The sequence below is a fragment of the Lepidochelys kempii genome, chromosome 14 (genome assembly GCF_965140265.1).
Source record: "Lepidochelys kempii isolate rLepKem1 chromosome 14, rLepKem1.hap2, whole genome shotgun sequence".
NCBI classification, from domain to species: domain Eukaryota; kingdom Metazoa; phylum Chordata; order Testudines; family Cheloniidae; genus Lepidochelys; species Lepidochelys kempii.
Genome location: NC_133269.1, coordinates 38,451,538 through 38,466,790, shown reverse-complemented (window position 1 = coordinate 38,466,790; position 15,253 = coordinate 38,451,538).

Genomic DNA, 15,253 nt, shown 5'->3' with positions numbered 1-15,253 from the left:
CTAGAGACCCACCTCTTGCGAGCTGCCCTTCACTCCGTCTTCACCCTGGGCACGGAGAAGGACACCACCGACATCCAGGTACATCCTCCTCCTCCATCCTCCTCCTCTTCCAGAGTGGTCCTTGGTCCCTGCTCCCTTGATTCGCTGGAGCTCCAGATTTAGGGGTGGGGTAGCGGAGATGGAACAAGCTGCAGGGTTGGATCCTTCCCTCCAGCAGGGAAGAGATTACCCCTCCATGGGGGATTGCTTTCTTTCTTTCTTTCTTTCTTTCTTTCTTTCTTTCTTTCTTTCTTTCTTTCTTTCTTTCTTTCTTTCTTTCTTTCTTTCTTTCTTTCTTTCTTTCTTTCTTTCATAAGCTGTGTTTTGCCCAGAAGCCCAGGTTCCATCCATAGCAACTTGGCTGTTTCATACTCTTCTGCCTACAAGGCCCTCTGCAGAGACCTGCTAAGCTCATGGATTAAAGGTCCAGGGGTCATCAATTCTTGCGAATTGCCTGCAGTGGGATGTGAAGGAGAAAGGCCAGGAGATGTGTTTGGGAGTCTCCCCAGTGCTTCCCAGAGACCCCTCTTCCCATCCTGTGGCAGGTGTAGGCCCAGGTTCCCTAACTCTGACCCATGCTTTGCAGGCTCTGCACAAAGTCATCCCAGAGGTCCTGGATGCCATGCTGGGGAACCTGCTGGCAGAGTCCCCAGACACAGACAGGCTCCACTTCATCTTGGAGGTGAGCCCCATTTGACCGTAACTCTTTGGGAGACTGGTAAGGAGAGACTGGAAGATGCATTTTCTACTCTGTCCTCCTAGCTGGGTCCCCAGTGGGCCGTCCTTGGTTGGGGAGGTCAGTGCAATGTAGTGTCAGGTCCTTCCTTCTTGAGGGACAGAGGAAGGAGCTGGGGCTCCAAGCCAGAGCTCTGCCTGGTTCTGCTGAGCACTAAGCACAGGGCTCCTGGCTGTCTTGGGGAGTGAGAGTCTGAAAACCCACCCTTCCCCCACCCCTTCAACACACAGAGCCCATCAGATTCGGGAGATGGTTCTCAGAGAAGAGGCACATGCTCCTTCCTAGAGAAAGAGGAGGAGCCCAGGGAATCAGCCCTTCCCTCTGATGTGCTCTGAAATTCCTGGGGGGATTGTGCTCTCAGTCACTCCCTACATCCCCCCAAGGATTTGCGTAGCAGGGAAGGGCCGAGGGTTCAGTCTTCTTTCTGGTGAACTGTTCAGGAATCAGGAGTTCTGGGAGGATGGGACCAGCCCCGACCCCGAACATTGTCCCAATCTAGAGAGACGCTGAGAAGTTGTGACCTGAAGGGTACAAGCTGCGTCCTGGGGGAAAGAATCCCCTTCTAAAGCTCTGCCATCAAGGACTCAGCTATTCCCCCCTGCGCAGAATGTCTCAGGCCCCTGGGGCTGGGGGCATGGGGCTCATTTGCAAAGCAGGAGCAGCTGGCCACTGAGTCTGACCTGCCTCCTTTCCCCACAGCATGTCAACCTCTGGGTCGTGTCCAGGGTGTCGCAGGAGCGAGCCAGGGCTATCAGGAGCAGCACAGCCCTGCTGAGATACACAGTCACCCTCCCTGAGTTTGACGTAAGTGAGCTCCGAGCCCAGCTTGCTGGCTCCAGGCGGAGGCGGGCTGGCTCCAGCGGGCTGCAGGATCTGCTGCTGCTGCCGGGGCTGTGGGTTAGGAGGGTTCTTCATGGGGAGGCAGAGTCAGAGCAGGACTGAGCTAGGCTTATGTCAAGTTCTTCTTGTCCTGGTTCAGTGTTGTCCCTGGGCCTTTAAGGGGCCCATGCTCCAGCCCCTGCTTGGCATCCCAAAGCAGCTCCAGGCTCCCTTGGCAGCAGAGCAAATGAAAGGTCGATCTCAAGCTCCTGTCCCCCAGCATCTCCTGCAGAGGGGCTAAGAGGAAGGAGCCCTCTGGCCCAGGGGGGACAAGGAGATGACAGAAAAATGCTGATGGAGTCCCCTCTGCTCTCCCTTCCATTAGATCTCAGCCGAGTTCCCTCAGATGGGTCGCCATGTGGCCCAGCTGGCTCTATTGGTCAGCGATCCAGACAAGGACATCAGCCGGCAGGCCAGGGAGGGGACTTACCGGCTCTACCAGCTGCTGCTCCAACAGAGGGGTAAGGAACCCAGCTGGGACACGGAACCCAATAGGGGACTGAGAGTGACCACAGGTGGATAATGGGACCCCAGACCATTTCTCTCAGACTGACCCCAGCCGGAGGACAAGTCTCTCTCTGCCTCTGTTCTTCTCCACTCCACTGTGCAGCCACCAATGGGATTGGAAGGACACAGAAACTGCAACCAGAATGAGGAGAAAAGTCTCTCTCTCTCTCTCTCTCTCTCTCTTCCAGGCCTGACCATACATGACGTGGAAGATCTCTGGTGCTATGACTGGCACCAGGACAGCCGGCTCTTGGGCTACAAGAACACAGCCAGAGTGGGGGAGGTAAGGGCACTGTGCCAGGGCATGACACAGCTCAGGGAGTGGGGCTGGCTGGGCTCCCTGCAGTGGATGCCTCCTGGAGACAGGAAAAGAGCCCGCTCCTTATTTCCAGCTCAGAGTTCCTCATCCAGCAACCAGTGGGACACGCTGGTGCTAAAGGTCCCACACTGGGACTGGGCCAGGAGTCTCCTTGTCCTTGTCAGGCTGCAGGTTGGATTCCCCTTGAAGAAACCAAGGAGCTGCAGAGGCCATTCCCAGCGAGGAGAGAAATCACTAAGCTGCGGGGAAGAGACCTTTGGTCTGTCAGCTCCAACCCCCTCCCCCCGTAACAACACACGCACACTCCTCTAGCCGCTGAGGTGCAGGAGATCTCTCTGCTGGAAGCAAGACAGGGTCCCCTGTCGTCTCTGTGCCCTGCACAGCAGAGTGGGCCTGCTCACACACATTAGAGATCCATTTCCAGCCCATCCTGGCCCCTGCCATAAATTGCCCTCCCGAAAGAGCCACTGGAGACTTTGGTCCCTCAGCATCTGCCACCTTTTAATAAAGGGGCTTCCCTGAGCCCTGGGACCCTGAAAGCCTCCTGGGGAATGAAGTGCCTTGGCCACAGCAGCTCTCTTCCCCGCCCTTTGGGGCACTAGACGCCATTGTACCGCCAGGACTTGGAGGCTGGCTCTGGGCAATCTACTCGAGCCTCATGTCCTCTTGGTTTTAGGTCTTTGAAAAATTCTTCTCCGTCGGGCAGAGAAGATCCTTCGTACAGACAGCATTGCTGGCCATCCACGACCCCCTGCTGCGTGTCAGCCAGGCTGGGCTGGTGCTGGTCTACTCCCTCCTGGGGGAAGCCCAGCAACTGATGGGGGTCACGGTAAGCAGCTGCAATCGACTCAGAAGCTTGGGGTGGGGCCCAGGGCCTTCTTCCCATCCTCTCGCCATTCGCTGGCCTGGTAGCAAGGAGCCTAGTAAGGACTTCTGGCCTTCATGGACTTCTGTTCTTAGGATGTGTTGCTCTGCTATCACTCCTGGGAAGGACAGGAGAGTCCCCTAAGTGCCCTCTGGGAACCTTTCCTGCCCCACGGAGCTGCACCCATTTCCCCATGGCCTAGTGTCCATGTCACCCGAGCCACCATCGAGAGTTGCTCCCATCCCTGGCAGCCTGGGAGGCCAAGGACTGACTGGTGATGGTGACTGACTGAGGCACATGGATGTGGGAAGCTGGTTTTGCTGCTGGTAGGGCTGGACCCACTCTCGAGATATTGGGAGGATTCAGTCGTCAGGGGCTGCTGACCTGTCCCGTTCCCCAGGGCTGCCATCCTGTGGTTTCAGGGTTTGGCACTGGGGTGTCTTGGGGAAAGGTCTCAAGCTCTCCCCATCCCACTTCACTGCTGCCAGAATCCCTCCCTCCCCCCGCCACCCTTCTAGAGCCCCCTCCCTGCCCTACCTGGGTGAGGATGGAGGTATGGGGGAAGAGAGGGTTCTCCGAACTTGAGCGGTGTCCCCAGGTGGGTTGGAGGTGGAAAAGCTGTCAGGGGCACTGATGGGGAGGTGGCAGGAGCTCACCCTACAAGGAGGGGGGTTGGCACTGGAGGTCACTAGAGAGGACAGCAAGCCTCCATCCTGGGGGTCAGGAGGGTGAATCTACCACTCAGACATGAGCAGCTGCTGGGTGGAAATGATGGTGCTGGTTCCAGGTGCCCTTCATCCTCCCTGATTCCTGGGGAGTGTCTCAGTCTCTGACATGTTTTCGTTCCCCTGCAGCATGAGGATGTCACAGCCAAGGTCATGGGCCAGCTTCACATGATTTGGCACTTGCGCCAGATGCCCGAGGCGCTGCAAGGGCTGTGGCTCATCTGATGCTCTTCAAGGTTCCCCTCCCTGTTCAGCAAGTCCCTCTCCCTGCTGCAGGTACTGCTGTGTCTCACTATAAATGGGGGGCGAGTGGAAGCGGAAATGGAGGCCCCTGGCACTCACAGGAACTCTCTCCCCTCTCTGTGGAGCTGTGTCCTTCCCGCGGCCCCCCAGATACCTTCATCTGGGATAGGAGCTCTTTCCCTCACACCCATATCCCTCCCCTCTTTCCTTGATCTCACCCCCATCCCATTTCCCGTGTTCCCAGGCAGAGATCTTCCTGCCCCATATGGCGCAGAAGGACCTTTGTGTCAGGGCTACAGACTGTGTGCCCAACTGAAGCCCAGGAAGCTCCACCTTTGAGGAGGTGAGGATGGGACAGAGGCTCCGGGCTAGCTTCATCTCCTGCCCTTTATTCTTCGTTTGGCCCTTCTCTGGGCTCTCAGAGTCTGACATGAAGAGGAGCCTCCTCCCCACATGTCTTCTAGGCCCTGGCATGTGTGATAGCCTCCCAGATGGGTGCAGTCAGAAGCTGAACCAGCTCAGGGAGCAGTGGGGACAGGTCTCTTGTCCTAGGAAGCCAAGCAGCGGTAGTTCTCAAAGAGGCTGAGAGGGAAGAGCCCGCTCCCTCTTGGAGGTAAGAGCCATTGACTTCTTTGGGCAAAATGGGTTTCTTGGGGGAGAAATGGGATCCCTGCTGCATAGCCTGGCTGGGAGCTTCCCCCATCCCTGGGACAGAGACATCTTCATCAATGTGCCACCCTTGTTTTTTTCCAAGCAAGAGGCTCCCCAGAGAACTCCTCCTCAAAGCTGTTCTCCTGGGAGCGTTTCTGGGAGGAGGCTCCCGTCCCTCAGTCTCCAACTCCATCATGCAGTCTCTTTCACCTAACATCTCCGCTCTCCAGCTCCACTTGCCGCAGCAGGACAAACGGACCTTCAGCTCCTAGAGAACAGACTCTGACCTCCTTCTGATCAGCAATGGGGTTTCACCATCCCCTCAGCAAACCTGTCAGCCGGGCTGGACCGGATTGGAAGGAGGAGGGTATCTAACAGGGTGGCTTGGCCTATGGCTGCCTAGCCTGGGGCTAGGCCAAATTGATGACCAAGTGAGCCCCACCTGAGAGGAAACAAGGGAAAACAGCAGCAAAAGTCCAGAAGCAGAGCGAGCTGTTCAGTCGACGGCCTTGGGCCAAACCCTGGAGTCCAGGGTAGGACTGGCTTCTCTCACCATCCCTAAGGAAGGGGACATAGAAGACCCTAGAAACCCAAGAAGGGCAGGCCGAACCGAAATCAGGCTGAGGAAGAACTCCCCACGAGGGTGGAAGGCCTTGTTTCTGTTCAAGACATTTTGGGACTTTGTTTGCAAGGAGCACGACCCAGGAAGGAGTGGAGTAAAGGACAGTCACCTGGTTGGAGGGCTGAGTTCCCAGCCAACAAACTGCAAGAGTGAGTATGAGCGGGGTTGCTAGCCTAGCAAGAAAGCAATGACACGAGGCCTGGCCAGCATCTAGCGGTGAGTGAACTCTGGTACACACCCAAAGTGGCTGTGTCTAGAGCCCTGTGTAGGCTCTTCTGTGGGAAGTTCCCATGGGTCAGTGGGGCCTGAATCTCTCCTGCTCCTTTGGTCTCTTTGGGCTTCCCACGAGATGTCTGGTGAACTGCCCTTGGACTCTGGGCCCAGCACCGCTCAGAAATTATTCGCTACCTTCAGAGAGACAGGGCACAGCTCAGCCTGTTGGGTAGGCTGGAGACCCACACTTCACTCGAACACACAACACTGAGGTGGTTTGGGAAGCATAGTAACAAAGAAGAGATTTAAGTGATACTAAGCAAGAGAAAGAGAGACATTTCAAAGAGAGAAACAAAGCACAACACACTTTGTAGTGACTAAAACTGAATCTTAACAAGTCACAATCTTTGCCTTAGCAGTTTCCAGACTAACATCTCAGCTTTCCTAACAGACCTTCTTTGATGTCCCTGTAGGGTAGAAAACTTCTCTGTCGAATCTGCTGATTTGATTGCTTCGTCTTCTGGTTTCAGACCCTCTGTTCTCCTTCTGGGCTGCCTGGACCCTGATTGTAACATCTCTCTGGCCCAGCCTCTTACACAGATGTGTGCTGCAGCCAGCCCAGTGCAGGGAGCAGTGGGGACAGATGATCTCCTCCTGTCAGACCAAGCAACATGGGTCCCCTTGAGGCTTAGATGGAATATCCCAGGCATCTCCTGGAGGTAAGAACCGTCCACTCTTCTGGACACTTGGGGCTGTTGCAAGAAAGAGGGGGCTCCTGTTCCATAGCCTATTTGTCCTCATGACTGTGTTTTTTTCTTCTCAGAGGATGCCCCTGGAGACTGTTTCGTGCAGGAGGTTTGAGCGGGGAGAGATCACTCACTGTCCTGACCCATGGGTCATTAACCCGGGTCTGCAGGGTTCCTGGGAGCAGCCACCCTCCAGCATGCCACCTGGAAGCCTACGAAAAACTGCTTACCTAGGACTGACGAAGTCCAGACCCAGTTTGAGGCTCCTATTGGCAGAGTCCCAGAGCAGCTCATCGGCCCCCGGGACCTCCTTAAACCAGCAGCAGGAAGAAGAAGCTGTCTGAACAGCCGAGCTCCTCCCCGGCTCTGGACCGTGTGTTGGCTGTTCCTGCTCCCACTCCCCAGGCTTGATTTCCTGGCATCCGGACTCAGGGTGACTCACCTGACTTGAGGTTCTGAACACAATTTGGTCTTTTGCTTCTGCTCTTCCAGTGTCCTCACCCAGCTGACTCTCAACTCCTGTCTTGTGAGTGTGGACTCTGCCTCTGACCACTAGGTCTGGCTGCCCATGACCCGGCCATGACAATGACTTTTCTACAATTCCTCCAATGCCCTTTTCTGCTCTCCAGCTCTGCTCTCCTAGCAAGACACACCGATGCCTTGGCTCCCAGAGTCCTGCTTGTCTGCTAGTCAAGGGCTCAGGGGGAGTGCTTGTCTTGCCCCCTCCCCCACCACAGCTGCTTGTCCTCGGGGACTCTCCCTAGCACAGAGGAGAATCCGTCCTGGCAGCAATTCAGGAAGTCACAGAAGGGACGGTCTGCTCAGCTCCCTCTGCAATGCCACTGCCCGAGACCATTACGAGTCAGTGCCCAGTGACTGCGCCGGCAGCTCCTTGAGAGACTCCTGGGGGCAGGGCAGTCGTGTTTCACTGTGACCGCGGGAAGCCATGCGAAGAGTGCGGCATTGAGGAGACTCTCCTGCTGTCCCAAAGGGTTTCTGTTCTCCTGCACGGTCAGACCGTGGGGCCAGGTTGCAGAATGGGGAAGAGCTGGTTGGTGATGAGTCGGAGGATTCACCGTACAGGTGGCAGCAGCTGGAGATCCTGGAGTCCCTGTGGTCGGGTTACCATGTGTCCGGAGTTTCCCGGACATGTCGGCTTTTTGGGTTTTAAATCGCCCTCCGGATGGAATTTGTAAAATTCTGAAAAGGTCCAGGATTTCCCTCCCAATGCAGCACTCTGGGGGCTGGGGAGGGAGCTGCGCCCTCTGCGGGGGGGGCACGGCACTGTGTCTGGCTCCGCACCCCAGACACACTGCTCTGGGCCAGGGGGGCTGGAGAAGGGGCATGGGGTCCCAAGGGACAGTCAGGAGACAGGGAGCAGGAGGGGTTGGATGGGTGAGGGGTTCTGGGGGGAGCCTGTCAGGGGGTGGGCATATGAAGAGGGGTCGGGGGAGTCAAGGAACAGAGAGTGGGGGGGGGTTGGATGGGGCGGAGGTTCGGGGGGGGAATCAGGGGCAGGGAACAGGGGGGATTAGATGGGTTGGGGGTTCTGCGGGGGCAGTCAGGGGACAGGGAGTGGTTGGATGGGTGTGGGAGAGCCGGGGTCTGTCAGGGGGCGGGGGTGCGGATAGGGGGCAGGGCAATCAGGGCACAGGTAGGGGGTGGAGTTCTAGGGGGGCAGTTAGGTTGGGGGGGTCTAAGGAGGGGGCAGTTGGAGAAAGGGAGAAGGAAGGCTTAGATAGAGGGCAGGGTCCTGGGAGGGGGCGATCAGGGGAAAAGGAGCAGGGGGCGTTGGATGGGTTGGCGGTTCTGTGGGGGGCAGTCAGGGGGCAGAAAGTGGGAGGGAGTAGATAGGTGGCAGGGCTACCACTCCCCCCCCACCCTCGGAGTGTCCTCTTTTTTGAAAGTTCAAATATGGTAACCCTACCCTATTGGCCCAGCCTCCACTCCTGAGAGTTCAGGCGAACCTCCCCCTGTTCTCAGGGAGTCTTTGGCTTTGGCGGCTGGGCCTGCCTGCCGAGACAGAGGACTCAGTGTTTCCATCAGGCTGCTCAGCTGCCAATGCAGCCACCCAAAGACGTGAAGAATGGAAGCGAAAGAGCAAAGCTGGACCCTCCGCTGAGCTCCTGCGATCAAGTGAGCCCAGCCTGGGAGAGAGGAGGGAAAGCTCCAGGGTGGCTGGTGGCTGCAGGGAGCCAGGGGAGGAGAAATAAATAGTTCACGATGAATCCTACAGGCTTTGTCTTGTGTGGTGAAGGGTTTAAAATGGGTCTTGTTACGATCACATTCAACTTTACAATCGCTGTGTGTGATTGAAGGGCAGGTCTAGAAAGGGCAGAGGTCACTCGAGGAGCTTCAAGTCTCCGATTCTGTCCCTATTGCCTGCTTTGACCAGCTGATCTCAACCCAACACCTCCCTCAGGTGGTCGCAGTCCTGAGCTCTTTCCCTCTTTTTCTGGATTAGCCGCCAGCATGGGGACAGGATACATGTGGCCAAGGAAATGGAGAGGCATGGGGGTCACGTGCAGAGGCATGCAGATAACTTGCAGAGTTGCCTGTTCATGCAGTTCCTATGGGGGAAGCACGGTAGGGTACCGTGCACTCAGGGGCACCATTTCAAATTTTGGTGGTGGCGGGGAGGATAATTTCACCCTGATTCCAGGAGCTACTTAGGCACCTGAAAACTCTAGTGTTTTGACAGATAACTTAGCAATGAGCTGACAGGAACACTTGCCAGACTGCTTTCTGGGGAAGACAGCTATAAGAATGGATCCAGGGAATGGTTCTGTAGCTCTGAGCTGTTTGGACACTTTCAGGGAACATTCCCGATGCGAGACAGAGGTCCCCAAAGTTATCCTGGGTAACCCTGAGAGACTTACGGAAAATTAGCAGATCCCAAATCTCTGCTGTCACTTTGCACGGACAAACTCGGACTGTCCGAACCTGTTCATGTATTTTACCTGCTTTAACCTCTCAAGAACTTTCACATATAAAAGAAAGAAAATTAAAGAAATGACATCGTTACACCGATATAGGGCCGTAGCATAAACCCGACCTCAGAGTTGTCCCATTGAAATGGAATTATTCACAGCAGTAATTAAAGTTAAACATGCACGTAAGTGTTTCCAGGGCCAAGATTAAGGCCACAGCTTAGGAGAGGTGCAGATGCAAGAAGAGAAGAGCTGTGCAAAAACTGAAATGACACTTGGAACCTGGCCCAAACAATGCATCACGAAAAATAAACTCATCTTGTTATACAATAATAGAGCTGGTTCAAAAGGGTTTTACACTGACAATGCAACCTTTTAACTAAAAATGCCACTTTGGATTACATTGATCATTTGAAATAAGTTCCCTCTTTAAAAAAAACATTTTGGATTTCTCTGCCCACTTGAGAGAGAACATGGAGTTTTTCCCACCAAAATGAAACAAAAATTTGATAATTAAAAACATTTCCAAATAAGTTTGAAGAATATGGGGGGAAGGGGGGAGGAAGTGGTTTCTTCTTCAATTTTCATGACCCTCCCCACCCCCGCCATTTTTCACCAGTTCTAATTATGAATAAATATCTGTCTGTCCATGAATGATAAATATGTCTGCTCCTGAAACATTTACAAACAATGGCTCTCATCAGGAGCAGTGAGGTCACATTACGTAGAGAAACACCCAGGCCTGCAGGGTTCACATTCTCAAAGACATAAACCGCCCCAGGACGGGAATGTCACACACAACACAGCGTGACTGGCCCGGGTTGGTTCGGTGCGTGTTTTGCTGTTGCTGGCAAATTGTGCTGTTTTGAGGTGGGGGGGAGTTACATTTGAAAGGAGTTCTTCATCCTCTCCCACTCTCATCCAGGGGTGCCGGAACAGGGGAGACCAGGGCCCACCACTTTTTACTGGCCATAAGTGTGAGCGACTGGATGATGGGGGAGAGAAGGGAGTGGGGGGGCACTGTTTTGGGGGCAAGGGGTGGCGTGAAGTGGAGCTCAGGGAGAAAGGCTGTGTGAGGGGGGGCCTCAGGGAAAGGGGCGGTTTGAGGGGGCAAGTCCTCGAGGAGAAGGGGTGGCACAGGGGCTGGGCCACAGTTTGGGTGCCAGCAGCCCCCCCACACTTTTAGGAAGTTTTTGCCCATCCTGCCCCCATCCCAAATTAATTTGTTGCAGTAAGAAAACTTTGAGCAACAAGGAGACTTAGAGACCCACAATATAACTGCCAAAATCCTCACCTGCCCCTCGAGCTGGGCAAACAGAATTTTTTGGTTCCTGGCAATTCCAAAAAAGAGATGGAAAAAAACGGTTTCAGGTTGAATAAAACTAACATTTTTCCAAATTTTTGATGAACCAAAAAGCTTTAAAAAAAAAAAACCAAAAAGACCCAGGAACATTTCAAGGGTTGTAACTTTTTGAATTTTTAAAATAAAACTGAAGGACATTTTTAAACAAAAAATTATTTCAAACTGAAAAATCAAAATGGTTTGTTTGGAAAGCGTCTAAACGAAATGCTTTGACTTTTTAAGAACTGTGGGGAGGGTCTGGACGTGAGCAATTCAGCAGACCGGATACAAATTCGCAAACAGGTCTCCTTCCCCATTCTCCAGGGCTGGGTTTCGATTCCTGTTTCTGGTTCCCTGGGCCTGGTCCCCGTCCCTGTCACACACTGCGGGGAGCTCCGATTCCTGGGAATCCTGCCGACTTCCAGGCTGCGGGGAGGGATGAGTCAGCAGCTTCCTGAAGACGAGTTGCGAGTAGGCAAACACTTTCCCTCTACCTTTCCAAAACCCACATAGGTATAGTAAGACTAGCACCCCCACCACCCCCACCACTCCACGCACCATGAGACGATTCCAGGACGCTGGCTCTGAAACAAAAGCGAGAGAAAGGCCCCATGACTAAGGGGCTCCGTTAAATCATCCCACTGCTGCCATGAGGATCCCAGAAGATGAAGACGTTCCTGGGATACAGGAAGAGCTGAGCTGGGTCGTGCGCACATGGGCACCACTCAGAGCAGCGGGAATGAGATAATGAGATCCTTATAACCAAAACCATGAAGAGCCTGGCAATACATTGAGATCAACAGTCCACAGTGGAGAGTCCCATCAGCCCTGACCCACGGGGCGCAGCTGGGACTCACCATGTTAGGGCATGGGCAGGGTAGTGGGGGGATGGCAGTTGAGGGGTGCTGGAGGGATTAGGGGCCATTGCTAATGAGGCTGGGGCAGTGGGGAGGGGAGGGGACATTTCCCCACTTGCTGCCCACTCCATCTGGGAGAAGCTGCGCTAGGGGCCAGTCCCAGTTCATACCTGTGCAGTGCCTCTGCACTCGGGGTTTGCAGTGGGGCACCGACATGGCTGAGACACTGCTGTGCCAGGGACCAGAGCCCCTCCCCTCACTGGGGTTATGGATCAATAATTACAGGGTCACTGGAGCAGGGGAGCTGGACTCTGGGATCCCAGCAGGGGCCCAAGCCACTGGGCTGCAGAGTCAGTCTCACTCTCACGCTCTGGCCCATGCCCATGGCAGTGTTTAGACATACAGGGTGTCTTCAGCAAGAGAGATTGAGGGATCCCCACACCAGACACCTGGAGCCCAGTGGTTCCAGCCCTAACCTCGGGGGGCACCCATATTCCAGTTCCTGCCCCACATCCCACGGGGGGATGGAACCAGGGGCTCCCCACTGAGGGCCCAGCCACAGGGCTAAAGGCTGGAAGGGAAGCGGCGGCACCTTTCTGTTCATTGAAACTTGTCAGCAAACTCAACATGGATTCGCAAATCGTTTCTGTCGACCCAAAATATAATTTTGCAGCAAATAAACTATTTACCCCCCAAATTACATGCAGCTTGACTTCAACTTAAGAGCCGAAATCCCAGTGACTTGCAGTGAGTTACTGTCAACACCTCCAGAAATGCACAGTTACTGGCAGGGCAGGCTTAGGAGATCAGCTATGAAACACTCCAGAGCTGCTGTTAAATTTGCCTTGGGTAGAAAAATTTCCCAACGGGCTCCCATAGCTCTTTTACTGAAGGCTGCGAGGAAAAAGATACGGCCAGTCGTAATTAGTGACACTAACAAGGAACTAGTCTGAATGAAAGAGACCTTGGAAGAGACTAGCTGCAGAGTTATGTGAATTCAGGGGACATCTTTACCTGGTAGTTGTGGAGTATTTTTCCATGTAGGTAGAAAGAGTGTACTTTGAAAGACATAACAGACCAGAGTGTTACAGAGCAAGTGAAGTGCACTTTTGGGCATTTCGGGGTTCCAGAAGACCTTGTGACAGAGCATGGACCACAATTCATAGAAGTAGAATTTTATTTATCTCAACAAAATATGATTTTCCTCATATTACTAGAAGCCCATATTACTCACAAGCAAATGGAGATGCTGAGAGCTGTACAGACAGCCAAGAATATCCTTCAACAGGAAGATCCATTCTTTGCTCTACTGAGTTATAGATCAACCCCAACAGCAGCTACTGGATATAGTGCAGCACAACTCCTGATGGGAAGACGACTCAGAACTACCCTCCCAACTTCTCCAAAGTTGTCAGACACGTAGAGAATAGCCAAATCGAATAAAAAGGGGAAAAAAAGTTTACAAACACTTTTACAACAGATATCACTTCGAAAACTACCAGGCCTAGAACCTGGTGACCATGTTTGTGTCAAACTGGATGGAGAAAAAGAATGGAATACTCCAGCTGTTGTAAAGAAAAAGAATTCAACACACTGATTGTATGTGATCAAGACCGAGAGAGGAGAGTTCAACAGAAACTGTCAACATCTACAATTTCTTCCTCAGAAAGAACAATCAACTGAGCAAACTCTGCAGATGGTGGATGCAGAACAAGAAGATGACTCAAGGATTCCAGACTGACCACAGTCAGATGGTGGAACTAATGGACAGCCAGATGACCAAGCTGTTACCTGTTTGGGTGATGTAATTAGAAGACCAGTACCATTCAGAGACACCTAACAGACTGATCCACACTGAACTTCAAAGACAGTGCGATAATGTAAACATTATAAATGGTAGAAATGTAGAACTTAAAGGGGGAGATGTAATGGAACGCTAAACTGTATTCTGCTGTTCAACCACTAGGTAGCGCTGGGTAAAAAATACGATATTTAAGCTGACCTTAGCCATAGTTGGTAGAAAATTAAAGGATTTTGTGATGAACACTTCTGGTGTGTATCTGGCTGAGAGGGAAGCTCTGTAGCCAGCCCATATCTGCTACAGGACCACCACACCAATGATGAAAGCCCAGTGCTATCGACTACCTCTGCTATGGCCAACGAGTTCTTCTGAACTATGACATGCTGAAGACTATGGGGGATTTTACCCATGACATGTGCTACATAGAGACTTGGGGAATCAAACTCCTGGTCTCTTCATACTTCAGTGACGAGAATAAAATTATGGCCAAGAGCCTTGCAGATTTCCTTGTGGCAGCAGGGCAGGAAGTACCCCCCACCTCACCCCAGCTGCAGAACATAACCAAGTGTCAGCCATGGTCAAGTCAACCTTTGAATACAGGTTGGCTCTCGGGGGCCGGGGGGAAGAGTGGGAATGTGTCAAGAGGGCTGGCCCTTTTACAGGAGTTAGGGAGAGGCTACCTCTGACAGGCTCCTGGAAGGGAGAACCAGCCAACCCAGACCAACCTGGAAATAATTAAATCCCTAGGTGGCTAGTTGGCAGCCAAATAGCTAATGAGCCTGATAAAGGGTTACTAGGGCTCAGCTGAAGGGATCTGAGGGATAGGAAGCTGCTGAGGAGAGGAGCTCCCAGGAGAGTTCACCAGAGCAAGGAGCCTGGAAGGGGTGCTCCTAGAGCAGTGGTCCCCAAACTGTGGGTTGTGCCCCCCAGAGGGTGTGGAGGAACATTTGGGGGGCATGGCAGGGCCTGGACCACTCCCCATGGGTGGTGGGAAGGGAACGCCACCCAGCTCTGCTCTGCCCCCAGCTCTACTCTGGCCCCATCCTAAACCCCAGCTGCAGCTCCAGCCCCAACCGTGCTTCCACTCCCAGCTGAAGCCCACGGCTCCTGGACCCAGTTGCAGCCCCGTTCCTGGCCCAACTCCTGACCGCAGCTCCCGACCGCAGCTCCTGGGGTGGGGGCACAAACCAGGTAAGGGAGGGCATGACCAAAAAAGTCTGGGGACCACTGTCCTAGACAGAGGAGCTCCCTTACGGGGGAGGAGCTGCCAGAGATGACAATGACAGCAGCAGCTGTAGCAGGACAGAGCCCTGGAGAGCTGCCCCTGGCTGGAGAAAGTGGACGCAGAGAATAAAGGCACTGTCTGAAATGACCCCAGCTCCGGGAAGGAGGGCTGAGGACTCCTGTCTTGAGGACAGTGAGGAGCTTGAGTGAGAGCTGAAGGCTGGAGCAGAGTGAAGGAAAAGATTTTATTTTGGGGTTTACTTGGACTCAGAGCAGGCCCCAGGAGGGGATATTTCTCTCAGATCTTTTTGACTGTAAGACTTAATTTAAGGAGTGCTGAAGATGGTAAACTGAGGCAAGATGCTTGCCAAGACACCCTGAAACAGCTGAGGGTGGTACCTGAGGGCGCGTCTCCATGATAAGTCTACAAAACTGGAAGCCATTTAACAGAACTGCTGCCCCTTCCCCATGCAGACAGAGCCTCGCTATCTTCAGTCTGTCTGGGTGAGCCCCTCACCCCAGGGTCTGACCCCAACAGATCCTGCATCACAGAG